At 41.9% G+C, this 14403-nt stretch overlaps 1 protein-coding gene across 6 annotated transcripts in view; it reads left to right on the top strand.

Annotated features, from left to right (window-relative positions):
- PHKB (phosphorylase kinase regulatory subunit beta) overlaps window positions 1-14403 on the top strand; it is a 239098-nt gene that overhangs the window by 167118 nt on the left and 57577 nt on the right. The gene's annotated exons all lie outside the window — the stretch shown is intronic.

Consider the following 14403-nt stretch of genomic DNA (forward strand, 5'->3'; position numbering starts at 1 on the left):
CAAGATCATCGCCTCTAATTACAATTGGAACTCTTCCTCTGAATCCCAGAAGACTAAGAAAAACCTCTATCCCCAGGCATTAACTCACCCAGCTTTTTTCCCTCTACCTTTGGCTGTTCCAATTGATATTCAGTCTTTCCTCTATATTTTGTACCTTTCTCTCTACTTACTTCTTTCCCTGACTGTATTTAAGTGCTCCACAGCTATTCACCTCTCTCAAGGGCCTGTCTTACTTCCCTTCTTTCCTTTCCTTTCAGACAGCTTAGAAAAATGCTTGCACAATCTTCATGTCCTCATTTCTCAGTCACTCCTTGTAATGCACAGTCTGGCTTCTTACACTGTCACTCTACAAAAACCACATGCAATGGGTTGTTAATCTCCTCCTAATTGATAACTCCAATGATCTCTTTTCAGATGCCAGTCTATTTGACTTCAAAGACATTCAACACAATTGAACACTCCTTCCTCCTTTAAACTCTGTAAAAGCATAGAAGTAATCTTTGATTCCTGTCTGCCTGCCTCACCTCTTCTCCTCTAAATCCAGTCCTATCAGAATTCTGTTTTCTAAATAGTCCCCAAATATTTTCACTAGTTCCCTCTTCCCGCCTCTTCACTTCACTATAGTCCAGGTCACCGTTATCTCTCAACTGCAGGCTCCAGCTAATCTCCATATGTCTACTTTGCCCTGTGCAAGTCATCTCTATATGGCAGCAAGAGAGCCACCATCATGTGAGTTAATATGTATGTAAAGTGCTTAGGCAGGGCCTGGCCCATATAAGTACCATATATGTGTTTATTACTATTGTTGTAGAAATGTAGATTATATTGAGTCTTTTCCTTGTTTGAAACCCTTTTAAGTAGCTTTTCATTCCACTTAGATGAAAGCCAAATGCCTTGTTGCCTGTAGGGCCCTATGGGGCCTTAGCTGTCTCCGCCCTTATCTCTTGTCACTCTTTTGCTTGCCTGTTATGCTCCTGACACACTGGTCTTCTCTCAGTTTCTTCAGCACTTCAGGCTGTCTCCTCCTCAGGGCCTTTGCACACTCTTCCTTCTGCCTGAAGTGCCTATTACTAGACGTTAGCACACTCCTTTTTGTCTCTAAGTCTCAGATTTAATGACACCCTCTAAGAGAGTTACTTTCTGACCATGAATCTAAAGTAGCCTCTGTCTTCAGTCACTCTAACATATTACCCTTTACTTTTATTATGTTTATTTATATAAATTTAATCATCTTTCTCACTGAAATGTAAGTTTAATTAGAGGACTTTATTGTCTTAATGACACATAGTAAATGATAACTATTAACTGAATCAATTCATTAATGGCAAGTTTTTATCTTCGAGAACAGCTCAGATACCTTTTCTATAAAGTCCTTGTCAATTCCCTGAGGCTAAGTTGGATGCTCCCTCTCTTGCCCTCAAAGTACCCATTAAGAGCATCGTATTTAATATCCTATTGAAGTCCATATGTAGTTGTCTTCTCTCTTATATGGTGAGTTCATAAAGAATAGAGAAAATGTTTCATTCATCTTTCTGCCATCCTAGTGCTTACTAAGTCTGGATGCATGAAAAACTCAGCAAACTCTCAAAGGTTTCTCACTAGCAGAAACCTTTCTAGTGTACAAAACTGTTGAATTATTTCATTGATATAGAAAACCCTTAGGTTTACTTGCAAAGAGTGATGATAGAGTATCTCCTCTGCAGTTGGGTCCCCTGTGTGAATCTGCACTAGAAACAGTTTGGCCTCAACTCAGTGAAGATGGCTCTGTGGTGCTAAAGGCTTGTTGGATTCTAGAGCCTGCTGAGTGCCTCTGTAGTTGTTGGGTTTGACCCAGTGATGATAAATCTTGCCTCAAGTTGGCCCTTGCATTGTCTTTCCAGCCCAGTCTTTTTGTTATTTAGATAAGCATCAAGTGCCAAAGAGGAAAGTAGAGCAGGTTTTCATGCCCTTCCCCTCCAAGGCCTCTCTTCTTCGGTGGCTTTCACGGTGTAATAACTGCACATATGGTCTTTGCATTCATTTCCACTCCTAAGTGGAATGGTGCACTTGGCAATTCTCTAGTGAACTGAAAAGTTTATGGTACAGCCAGTAAGATGCAGCAGTCTGACTTAGTGAAGAGAACTCTAGAACAAGTCAGTCCAGAAAGAGATTCTGCTTCGGGGTCTGCCACTAACTTGTAAAGGGACCTGGGCTATTTCCCCTCTCTGGGCATCAGTCTTCTCATCCGTCAAGTGGATTACTGATTTTATCAAGGAAAGCCAATTTTCAAACAAAATCTTAAGTAGAATTTCAGCATATAAAATAGTTGTGCTGCTCTGGCTGAAATGGAGTCTTGCCACTAGTCTCTCTCATAGACCCCTCCTACAGCCAAATGATAGAAATGGCCCCCTCCCATGTCTGACATTTTCAACTCAAATCCCAGGGAACAGATCCCATTGGTACAAGCATCCGAAGGAGAAAAATTAAAAACACATTGGTTTACTGGACTTGCTTCTTTTTCTCCCATGTTTCTAAAACCCGGTTTCTTATGGTTTACCACTAGGGACCTTTCTTTGCTTGTAACCCACCACCTGAGGTGTTTCTAAATGACCCAAAAACCTGAGAGTTAAATGACTAGATTCTTGGAATCTATTCTCCCCTTTCTGCCTCTTCCTGCTCTGTTTCACCCTCATCTTACTCATCTTTCCTGTGTGGATCTTTCCTGTTGTGTTTCTATGAGGTTCTCGTCATTTGTTCTTCCCCTTTGTCGTGATTAAGGCTATGAGAACACCGTAGGTCACAGTTTCTCCATCTGGGTTCATGTGGCCATTTTGGCATTGTTTCTACGCAGTATGCAAGACTGTTAGCACTGCCATTTCCTTAAGATAAAAATCCAGAAACACCAGTTACAGCAAGTACTTAGAAAGGGGTGAAACAGTTTTATAAATCAATTCATTGTGACAAAGCATTCGGTATTCTCTTCCACTATAATCGCAGTCATTGAAAGAACCGCTGTCAAAAAGCATTGCCTGATTTATTCATTTGGGCATTTGAAACAATGTGTTTGAGGTCTGGGAATACTTTTAAAAATTCATTTGTTTTCCTCTTAAATAGAAAGTTTATATAATCATTAATCCAATATATAAATACACAGAGCCTAAAGGACCATTTTCTCCCAGGCCAAGTCAACTCTTGAGCCAAGTTTAGCTTTTTAACCATGCTTGATATTGTTATTCCTCTGATATTTCTACTTAACTTTCCTCTGCTTTCCTATTAATTTTCACATGTTGCTGCTTTGGCTTGGTTGGAAATGTCAGAACAAGATGCCAGTGTGTCTCAGTCAGGACATGGCTATCTTCAAACTACTGTAGCCTGTTACTTGGCTCCTATGGGAAAAATACTGGGGGTGCAGTGTTTCCAGTTGGAATTGAGATGTATAAAGCATCTGCCTGATTTCTTCAGCTAATGAGGTTTTGCTGAAAAATGAGTGTAATGAAAAAATGCTGGATGTTGGCAGGACCTGCTGATGAAGTCTAATGAGCATAAATGAGTGTTCTGTAAGGCCCCCAAAGTAGAGGCATAGAATGTTTCAAATACACTGCCCTTGAGCAAGACCAGCCTGGAGGACGCATTTATTTGTTGGCTCCTTTTTCTTTCCTTCTCTCCCTCCTCCCTTGCTTTTCTTTCAATAAAAGACCTATGTAAGCCAGACACAGTAGATTATTTTATGCAATATAGGGCATATTAAAAATAAAACTACTGGCCAGACGCGGTGGCTCACGCCTGTAATCCCAGCACTTTGGGAGGCCGAGGCGGGTGGATCATGAGGTCAGGAGATCGAGACCATCCTGGCTAACACGGTGAAACCCCATCTCTACTAAAAATACAAAAAATTAGCCGGGCGTGGTGGCGGGCGCCTGTAGTCCCAGCTACTCGGGAGGCTGAGTCAGGAGAGTGGTGTGAACCCAGCAGGCGGAGCTTGCAGTGAGCCTAGATCGCACCACTGTACTCCAGCCTGGGTACAGGGTGAGACTGTGTCTCAAAAAAATAAATAAATAAAAATAAAACTACTTAGACCAGGGCTCAATACAATTGCAAAAATTAGAATTATGAGCTTTACATGCTATATGATTTAATAGAAAAGGCAGTCCTTTTTATATTTGCTTGTCAAGAACTAAAGAATTATATTCTATCAAAAAGCAGATAAGGCCTGTAATGGCAGCACTTTGGGAGGCCGAGGTGGGCAGATCAGCTGAGGTCAGGAGTTCAAGACCTGCCTGGCCAACATGGTGAAACCTTGTCTCTACTAAAATTACAAAAATTAGCCGGGCGTGGTGGCACGTGCCTCTAATCCCACTACTTGGGAGGCTGAGGCATGAGAATCACTTGAACCTGGGAGGCAGAGGTTGCAGTGATCTGAGATTTCGCTGCTGCACTCCAGCCTGGGTGACAGAAGGGAAACTGTCGCCAAAAAAAAAAAAAAAAGCAGATAAGAAAATAGGTGTTTTGTAAACAATGCTTGGAATTGAGTTTTCTTAAAACCTGATCTCAGGTGGCTGAAGAAGAGACTGTTGGTGAGATTTTGCAGACTCTACTCCCCATGAATGTAACATGTTCCTGCACCCATGTGATTGTTAATTTTATGTGTCAACTTGTCTGGACCACAGGCTGCCCAGCTATTTGGTCAAACACTATTTGAGTGTTTCTGTGACAGTGTTTCTGGATGAAATTAAAATTTAAGTCATTAATGATTAATCATCATTAATCAGTAGACTGAGTAAAGCTTATTTTCCTCCTTAATGGGAATGGGCCTCATTCAATCAGCTAAAAGTCTGAAAAGAACAAGGCTGACCCTACGCTGAGGAAGAGGAGGATTCTGCCTGCGAGACTGCCTTCCAGCTGGGACATGGGCTTTTTTCCTGTCTTTGGAGTTGAACTGAAACATCAGCTACTCCTGGGTCTCAGCCTGCCAGTCTTCAGACTGGAATGACACTGTCTGCCTTCCTGGGTTTAGGCCTTCGGACTCAGACTGGAACTAAACCGTCAGCTCTCCTGGGTCTCCAGCTTGCCAGCTCAACTGCATATCCTGAGACTTGCCTGCCTCCGTAATTGTATGAGCCAATCCATATGATAAATCTCTTTCTTCTTCTTCCTTCCTCTCTCTCTCTCCTGTTACTCTAGAGATCTCTGCCTACTATAGCAAGCAGCACATAATCTGTGAAATACATACTGTGACATGTGCCATATGGACTTCAGACCTGGACATACGTGCAGTCAGGTTAAACTCTATCACTGACTAGATGTGTAACCTTTGACAAATTATTTAACCGCTCTTCACCTCAGTTTCCTCATCTTTAAAATGGGAGTTCTTGTGAGAATACTCAAAAAAGCTCTTGAATAACACGTGGCACATAGCAAGCTGTCAAGATGTATTAATTCCTTAACATTCCAAACCAGACTACAAAACAAATGTAAGCAAGAACATAATGAGATAACTCTTTGTTTATTGTACTTTAAGTTCTGGGGTACGTGTGCAGAATATGCAGGTTTGTTACATTGGTATGCATGTGCCATGGTGGTTTGCTGCACCCATCAACCTGTCATCTACATTAGGTATTTGTCCCAATGCTGTCCCCCTGCTAAGCCCCGCACCCTCCAACAGGCCCCATTGTGTGAAGTTCCCCTCCCTGTGTCCATTTGTTCTCACTGTTCAACTCCCACTTATGAACGAAAACATGCAGTGTTTGGTTTTCTGTTCTTCTGTTAGTTTGCTGAGAATGATGGTTTCCAGCTTTATCCATGTCCCTGCAAGGGACATGAACTCATCCTTTTGTGTGGCTGTATAGTGTTCCATGGTGTGTATGTGCCACATTTTCTTTATCCAGTCCATCATTGATGGGCATTTGGGTTGGTTGCTATTGTGAACAGTGCCACAATTAGTTCAACCATTGAGGAACACATTGTGGCGATTCCTCAGGGATCTAGAATCAGCAATACCATTTGACCCAGCAATCCCATGAGATAACTCTTATCAACAAGCTGTCGTGTATTTCCATATGTTGTAAATGGACATCTATGCTTCTTTCTGTGTCACCCTCCTAGAAAAGACTCAGACACTTCTCACTGCCCCCTCCCCAAACCCAAACCTACTGATCTTTTTTTTTTTTTTTTTTTTGAGACGGAGTCTAGCTCTGTTGCCCAGGCTGGAGTGCAGTGGCGCGATCTCGGCTCACTGCAAGCTCCGCCTCCCGGGTTGACGCCATTCTCCTGCCTCAGCCTCCCGAGTTGCTGGGACTACCTGTGCCAGCCACCACACCCGGCTAATTTTTTGTACTTTTAGTAGAGACGGGGTTTCACCGTGTTAGCCAGGATGGTCTCGATCTCCTGACCTTGTGATCCGCCCGCCTCGGCCTCCTAAAGTGCTGGGATTACAGGCGTGAGCCACCGTGCACGGCCCTGATCTTTTCTTATAATAGTCCTCCAGTTACCCACATAATCCAGTGGTAGCAATGCCTCTGAATGATTTCATTTGAGTGCTTATTCTACTTTTATAAGCAGAATTAAAACCTGATGTTTAATGGTGCCACTATGTAACTGTAACCATTTCCAGAGATTTCAGTGTAAAAGGTTGACTAACCTTAATTGATTAAAAAGGTGTAAAGATGACATTAATACATATGGTACATCTACAAAATGGAATGCCAAGCAGTTAGAGTGAAAATGAGGACGTGTTCTATGTGTTAATATATGAAAAGAGTTCCATGATATACAATTATTAACTAGAAAAAGGTGCTGAGAGTAACTTCTGTGTAGAAATGTAAGAAAATAAGAATATATATTTGCATTTGCTGTTGTAGGCATGAGGAAACACTAGAGCAAGGCATAAATAATCATAGCAGTGATTGGTTCTTAGATGGAGGGGAACTGTGGGGATGAAGGCCCCAAATGGGAATGACATGTCACCAAAAACTTTTTCATAATTTTTAAATTTTTGAACCTTATGATTGAATTATCTATTGAAAAAATTAAATTAGGAAAAAAGAACAAGGAAAAGAAACACTGTTAGGGCACATTCACATTAAGTTTTCTCTGTGTGCCCTTTGAAAGTTGTATTACACTGTTTTATTTATAGCCCCCAACTGCAAATATCCTGGCTTTACTACTTTGACCTGATTTGAGTAATTTAAAAACTAGAATCTAGACAGACAGACATGCAGTGTCTTAATTACCATAGTTTTAAATTTTGAGCATGATGAGTTGCAATATTAATATAGTTAGTGCCCAGCTTATAGGGAAGTTATGCTATAAAAGTTCCTCTGCCACCGTACACTTAAAAATGGTTAAGATGTTAAATTTAGGTTATGTGGGGTTTTTATTACAAAGAAAAAATGTTAGAAAAATACAATCTGACTTTATAGAAATGAAAATTTTGAATGAGAATATTTCTAACTACAGGGTTTTGGTCCTAAACCGTATTGTTACTCTGACATGTACACTCTTTTATAGTGTATATAAATATGTACATTTTACTGATTATTTTCTTTTGTTAAAAATATCCTTGTTTATATTTGCAAACATTTGTTGGGTATGCTGAAGGGAAGATTTGTGTATTGCTAATAAATGTAACCAGCAATACCAAAAAAAATAGATCCTCCTCCAGACCGTCAAATGAATAACAATTGCTTTTCTTTTAGTACGAGGTATTGCCTACATCCTAAGTGAGAAAAGTAAGCATGAGGGGCCCCTGTAGTTTCACAGACCACTCATACACATTCTAAAAGCTAAATAACCCTTCCAAAGGCATGGCATGAGGCGGCCCAAGACTCGTGCCAAGTGTCTCATACAGGCAGTGCCAGCTATTCCTATTAGGGACAAAAGATATTTGGATACCCTGATGTTTGGGGGAGTTTGGGAGGAGACTAGGTTAAAAGAGTGAGTCAGGATCTGGATAGATAAAGGAATGGAGAGAGCAGTCCAAATGTAAAGGGACAGTGGACAGAAACATGAGATGGACATGAGTGAACTGTTTTTTAGTGGAGTACTCTAAAACAGATGGGAGACCAACAGGGAACAGTAGGTAGTCCCTGAGTTGTAAAAGTCCTCGAGAAGTTTGGGCCTTGTTTGGGAAACATTAGTTTTGGAGTAGAGAGGTAATATCCTAAATATTGCATAACTATATCTGTTTACTAACTCTTCTCTGTCGCCTTTCTTCATGCATTCAAGAAATATTTTTTGACCACCTCCTTTGTGCAAATCATTGATACAAGAAAATGAATCTGACCATAAAGCGCAGACAACGGGCAAAGGCAGGTGTGGAGCAGAAAGCTGAGGAAGCCTATTGCAGTGACCCAGGGTTGTGGTTGTGTTGCTGGCATTGATAGATGGCTAATTTTTTTTGGACACTTACTATATGCCAGTGTTAAATGCTTATATATTATGTATTATTCTCATAACCCTAGGAAATAGATATTTTTATTATTCTCAATTTATAGATGAGGAAACTGCGGCTTATTGAGGTTAAGTGACATAGTGAGTCACACAGGAAATAATGATATAAATATCATTGTGTAACAGATCAAAGTTTGCAAATATTTTACGTGCCCTCTTTTGTTTGATCCTCTCCTTTTGTGGTAGGCACTGTAAATATTTTTCCCATTTTACAGATAAGCAAAGAATTGAGAAACTTGCCTGGGCAGTCATTCATCAAATAGTAAGGATGCCTACTATGTTCCATGCATGGGGAGGTGGCAGTAGACCACCTAGATCAAGTTCCCTGCCCATAGGGAGTTACTTTCTGAAGGGAATGAATAACAATAAATGATATAATTTCTGTATCGGACAGGTACTATGAGGCAGACAAAATAAGGTAAAGTGGTAGACTGGGGTTGGAGATGCCTGAGGAGAGCAACTTTGGCCGTGGTGGAGAGAGGAGGCCTATGTGGCAGGGATGATCGTTGAGATCTGTATGACCAGCGAGCATTCATTCTGCAACCTGGAGGAGAAAACACACCAGACAGCTGTAACCAGTGCACTTGATGGGAATATAGTTGGCATGTTCAAGGGACAGAGAGGACCCAGGGTGGCTAAAACATGTGGAGAAGGGAGAATAAGAAAGCAGAGGCAAGCATGCCAGAGCTAGATCATGGAGGGCCTCTTGGGCCTGATAAGCAGTTTTGTTACCATTCTACAGGAAGTTACTGGAGAGTGTTCATAAGCATGGGCATGTGTGGGTGGGGTAGAGTAGTAGTGAGATGATCTGATTTACACTTTTTAATTACTGTTTTCAGGATGGACTGCTGTGAATGGGTGGGATGGGGTTTAAGACTGAAGTAAGTAGACCAGTTACTTAACCAAGTAAAAGATCATGGTTACTTTAAGTAGAGTGGTATTAGCAGTGGAGAAGGAGAGAAGTGGTGTGTTTGAGACATATTTTGGAGGTAGAGCCAATACGACTTCTTGGCGAATTAGCATCACGTCACAGAGGCATACAGTATACTATAATGGGTAAGAAGTAGATTGGATTGTGCATGTTTGAATCTCCATGTTGCCACTTAATAACTTTATGTATTACCTGTATGATGCTGGATAAGTTTTTTAACCACTCTTTGCCTCAGTTTTCCCATCAGTAGATGAGAATAATTATAGTAACCTACCTAATGGGGTGTTTAAGAGTATATAATTTAATACAGCCACCTGATTCTCAATAAGTGTTCTCAGTTTTTGTCATTGTTTTGTTTTGGTTTTTTAGCTGTTATTGGTTATGGGGTTTGAAGGAAAAAGGAATTTAGGATGACTTACACATTTTTTGGCCAGAGCAAATGAGCTCATAATATGGGGTCTTATAGAGATAAGGAATGCTTTGGGAGTCAGTAGATTTAAGGATGGAAGATCTTTCAATCTGAAGTCCGCCTGCTTTCTGCTCTTTGAGAGGCAGGATAAGTGAGTGATTATGAGCACAGAATCTGCAGTCAGACTGCCTGGGTCTGAATTCTAGCTCTGCTAGGTCTGTGTCCTTGGATAAATTGCTTAAACTTTCTGTGCCTCATTTTTAAACCTGTAAAATGGGATAATAGTTTGATAAAGCACTTAAACAGTTCCTGGCATGTGGAGTGTAGTTATATAAAGTGTTCACTGTTGTTGCTACTTTTAAATCCTGAATCTTGCTATAGAAATGCAAAGAAAACAACATTCAAGATACTATGTGAAGGAAGGACTAACAGGATTCTGGTGACTAATTGCATATGGAGGTTACGTAAAAGGCGTCAAAGATGATTCTGAGGTTCTGAGCTACAGTGACCCATTAAATGAGGATTAAAGAATAAGAACCTGTTTGGGATGGAGGTGGGGTTGATGATGAGGAGTTGAGTTTTAAATCTATTAACTTTGGAAATAACCAAGAGAAAATGTCCAGAAAACAGTTTAAAATGTGGGAACTAGAACTTAAGAGAAAGGTCAAGACTAAAAATATAAACATGGAAGCATCTGCTTATAATAGCAGCGGCAACCTGTCTAGAGCAGCCACTGTGGGGACAACAGCTGTAGCAGGGGAAGTGTGGCCAGGGCTGCACACTCCATGGAGCCAGAGGGGGCCAGGAGGAGGCAGGAGCCCCACTCCCTACTGAGTTAGTGGGGCAGGAGCCCCATGCTCTCAGGTGCAGCTGCAGCTGCCCAGCCGCAGCTCCAGACCCAGGCATCGCTGCACTCGTTGGGGCCTGGGAAGCCCCCAGCCCCCACAGGTTCAGAAGTGCCTGCTCCCATTCCCTGGCCTCTCCCCACTCCCAGCACCTGCAGCAGTACGGAACAAAGTTGTGACCGAGCCTGGGTGCTGATGCAACACAGCTGGGTGTGCGCACGCTCAGGGCAGTGTTGACATGCCATCCCCCTGCTGCCTCAGCCCCCTCTGGGTTTGAGCGCCGATGAGCACAGGAGTGAGGCCGGTGGGGCTAAGGGCAGCTTGTCGTGGGCCTACAGGTATCCCTTGGCACAGCCTGGGCACCATGGACAGCATGTTGATGATGGCAGGAGGAAAACAGGCTCCTGGGCGGGTCCCTGGTGAAACCCCACCTTCAAACCAGGGTTGACCTGAAGCCTGGGGGCCAGGCTGCCACGCCTGGGTGGAGTCTGCAGCCCAGAGTGAGAACCTGTGCTTTTTCCGGGCCCACCCATGGCCACCCATGGACCAATCAGCATGTGCTTCCTCCCTTCTGAGCCCATAAAAACCCCCAGACTCAGCCAGACTTGGACAGATGTAGGAACTACCAGCTGCAGGAAAGAGTTACTCACTTCAGGTCTTCAGGTCTCCTTGACTCATTGGGATGAGCTGCCTGCAGAAAGGAGCTCCCACTGTGAGTCTCCTCTCAGCTGAGAGCTGGATACTCATCGGAATGACCTGCCTGCAAAAAGTAGCTACCCACTTTGGGTCTCCTGAGAGCTATTCTGTTACTCAATAAAGCTCCTCTCTGCCTTGCTCACCCTCCGGTTGTCTGTGTACCTCATTCTTCTGGACATGGGACAAGAACTTGGGACTCACCAAATGGCAGGACTGAAAGAGCTGTAACACAAACAAGGCTGAAACATGCGCCCCCCACCCCACACCTGGCTCACCCTTGGCAAGTGTGGGATCCAGGCTGGTAGTGCAAGCTGAGCACAGCCTACCAGGTCAAGTGGGTGGAACGAGCCCAGTAGGTGTGGGCAATATTCAGGTAAAAGGCTCCACCGGCCACAGAGGTTTCTGGCTGGCAAAGCAACACCCCAAGGATCCCATGACACTTAGAGATAATAGCTTAAAGCTACTAGAGTGGATGAGATTTGAGAGAGAATGAATAGAATGAATATGTGACCATAGACTTGTGTTAGGATTATGTATCTCCAAAGACAGGGCAGGATAGATTGTAGAGGGCAGAAGTACAGAGGCAAGAAAGGTAAGGACATAGTTATAGTCTTATGTTTGAGAAATGAAAGGAAAAAAATGAGTAGTAGCTAAGTGTCTTAGTTTGTTCAGGTTGCTATAACAAAATACCATAAACTGGGTGGCATATCAACATCAGAAATTTATTTCTCGCAGTTGTAAAAGCTGGATGATCCAAGACCAACGTGCTGATAGATTGAGTGTCTGGTGTGGGCCTTCTTTCTGGTTCATAAATGGTGCCTTCTCCCTGTGTCCTCACATGATGGAAAGGGTGCAGGGCCTCTTTTATAAGGATACCAATCCTGCTCAGGAGGGTTCCGCCCTCATGACCTAATTACCTCCCAAAGCACCCCTCTCCATTCCCCAGCCCCTTATCCGCTGCCAATACCATCACCTTGGGGGTTAAAATTTCAACCTGAATTTCAGCAGGAACATACACATTCAGACCATAGCATTAAAGAAGGTGTTAAATCACCTGAGGATGTCTTTAAAAAGATGTTCAGAATCATTTGGGGAAGAACTAGCCATATAAAAAAATAGGATGACAGATAATCCAAATGTCTTAGAATGGTGGAAGCCAATGGGATCTAGGGCAACATAGGCATTATAGCAAACCTAGACAAGGAAGAGGGGAGCAGCTGTCCAAGGATAGATGTGAAGATAACAATAAGCAAATATGCAACTACAGCAAAAATTAACGCCCTTTATTGAGTGTTTTTGTGTGAAATACTGTGCTTGGCACTTTGTTCTCTCCCTAAATCTTCAGTAGTTCTCTGAGATAGGGACAATTATTATATTCTCTGCAGAAATGAAAAATTGGAAACCACTTAAATATCCATCAACAAACATTTTAAAAATAAAGTATGGTATATCCACAGAATATCATGTCCTTCAGTCACTTTTTTTAACGAGGTAGATCTGCCAAAGAAAGATACCAGTAAAATACTTTTATGTGATAATAAACACACGTGTGAAAACTTATCTGTTATCCATCTCTCCTAGTAGACTGAACTCCTCAAGAGGGGCCATTGGGTCATATTCATATTCTAACATGGAGTCTTGTGGATTAGTGTCCTCTTGATCAGTTGAATGAGTCGACAAATGCCTGTAAAATGGAGATTACTAGTACCACACAGGGCTTGAGTATGTGTATATACGTGTGTGTGTGTTTGTCTGTAACCTGTGAGCAGAAATTATTACAATATTATTAGGAAAAATGCCATTCAGAAAAGAAGGTATTAATTACTATTAGGAAATTAACAGAGATTTAATGGGTTTTGGACAACAATGGTGGTGGTTTGCTGGATGCAGTGGCTCACATCTGTAATCCCAACACTTTGGGAGGCCAGTGTGGGCAGATTGCTTGAGCCCAGGAGTTCAAGACCAGCCTTGGCAACATGGTGAAACCTGTCTCTACAAAAAAATATAAAAATTAGCCAGGTGTGGTGGTGCACACTTGTAGTCCCAGCTACTTGGGAGGCTGAGGTGGGAGGATCACCTGAGCCCAGGAGGTCTAGGCTGCAGTAAGCCGTGATCACACCACTACACTCCAGCCTGGGCAATAGAGTGAAAACCTGTCTGAAATAAACAAACAAACAAACAAACAAACAAATCAATGGTGGTGGTTTGAAGAAAATGGTAAAAACAGAACAGATGGTTTCAACTTTGGCAGTGAAAGGAAGAGAGTTTTAGGAGTGGGGCTGCCCGTGCTGAATTCTTTCTCTCAATGGTGAATGGGGCAAAAGGTCCCACTTGGGCTGGAGTTATAAGTCCAAGCTCATTGTGGTAGATGGTTTGTGAACCAGACTATCTGAAATGCTTAGTTTTTACAACGAAAGATCTCTTCAGCCATCTAATAGTCCCCTAACTAGATGCTCAGTATGATTCAACATGTATAGAGGCCATTTTAGATCTGAATATTCTGTCATACAAGTGGAAACAATATCCTAAACAGGCCTATGATTCAAAAAGAAGATTCCAGTTTGCCAGTTACAATCTATAAGCTGCCTTATTTATTGTTATTGAAATATCATCTGAATTCTGTACGTTTTCATTTGCTTTTTATTTAAGAATCCCACAACTGTCCTGAAGATTGTACATAATGGCCTATTCTAAGGTTACTTGTCCTTTTAAAGCAGTAAATACTAGATCTCATCCAAGAGAAATAGGGCTTAATTTTTTCATTTGTTGTTAGAAATCTTGATGAGGCTGTGAAAACAAGTTTTTTCTCAACCTTTTGAGAAACATTTAATTCTGAGGTCTTTATCAAGTAAAAACAAAATTTGTAACATTTTAAATGGGTATTTATTTTTGTTGGATTGTTAAATCACATTTTCACTTACACATTCATTTAAATCACAGAAAGTCTGCCTGAAATGGCACTTTCACGATGATTCTGGTAACCATCCCTTTGATTGTATGGTATTTACTGCTGATATATGTATGCTGGTGTTTCTTGCCTTCCATCATACATAAATTTCAGTGGCATATTTAATACCATAGAGAGGAAATGATTG

The sequence above is a fragment of the Symphalangus syndactylus genome, chromosome 11, assembly GCF_028878055.3.
Source record: "Symphalangus syndactylus isolate Jambi chromosome 11, NHGRI_mSymSyn1-v2.1_pri, whole genome shotgun sequence".
Taxonomy (NCBI): Eukaryota; Metazoa; Chordata; class Mammalia; order Primates; family Hylobatidae; genus Symphalangus; species Symphalangus syndactylus.